Genomic DNA, 911 nt, shown 5'->3' with positions numbered 1-911 from the left:
GGCCAAGCGCCCCGTGGCTGCGTGCTAACCTCAGGGTCCCCGCTCAATGGGAGGAAGGAAATCCTCATCCTCTGGAAAGGCTGGACACGGCCGTTTCCTCCTGCTGCAGTGGGGAAGGGGCCAGGGCACCGGCACACCCGCCCACGGCACCCCGACATCACTCCCTCCCCATCCCAGTTAGCAATCCCGTCCAGAGACTGGATCTGGCCCTGGCTGGGCGATACGAGAGCCAGGGGACAGGCTGGGGGGGCCTCTCCATCCTCCCAGGACCTGCCGGGGGTCCCCAGGGGGCTTCTTGCAGCCTTCCCACACAGTGAGCCAGCGAAGCACCTCTGCCCCTCAGCCGTCGGCTTCCCCATGCGTGGGCAGGAGGCTCAGCTCCGTCCCCGTCCCCCCGCGCTGCCGACGTGGGGCTGCCCCAGTGCTGGTCGTGGGTGGGGGGGCTGCACTTGGACACAATCCTGTGGCGCTCAGCTGCACCCCAGCCTGGCAGGGCTCCCTGCCAGCCCCGGCCCTCGTTTTCCCCGCTCCTTCCTCTTCCTCGCCATGCCCTTCGCCCTGCCAACACGCAGCGGCTGGTAACAAACAGGCGAATGGCGGTGGCTTTGCTCCCGGTGGCTTTTGGCCCCGCGGTGTCCCCAGCCGCCGGGTGCCGGCAGGCAGCCTGGCTCCCCATGCCGGGAGATGGCCCCACCACGTCCCCACCGTGTCCCTGCCGAGGGCCGGGGTGACGGTTTGCCGGGGGGTCGGATGCTCGGGGCTGGCAGCGAGGCTCTGCCGGGCACCGAGACCCACGTGCCGTGTCCGGGGTCACCTCGCTGCCGTGTCCGGGCGTGGCATCCCGTCCCCAGCCGGTGCACCGGGACGATGCTGCTGCCGGCCCGGAGCGCTGCAGGGTCCGGTCCCGGTCC

This window comes from Aptenodytes forsteri, unplaced genomic scaffold, assembly GCF_000699145.1.
Source record: "Aptenodytes forsteri isolate BGI_AS27 unplaced genomic scaffold, ASM69914v1 Scaffold7, whole genome shotgun sequence".
In the NCBI taxonomy this organism is placed as follows: Eukaryota; Metazoa; Chordata; class Aves; order Sphenisciformes; family Spheniscidae; genus Aptenodytes; species Aptenodytes forsteri.
The sequence above is the reverse complement of the archived record's forward strand: the minus strand, read 5'-3'. Positions refer to the sequence as shown.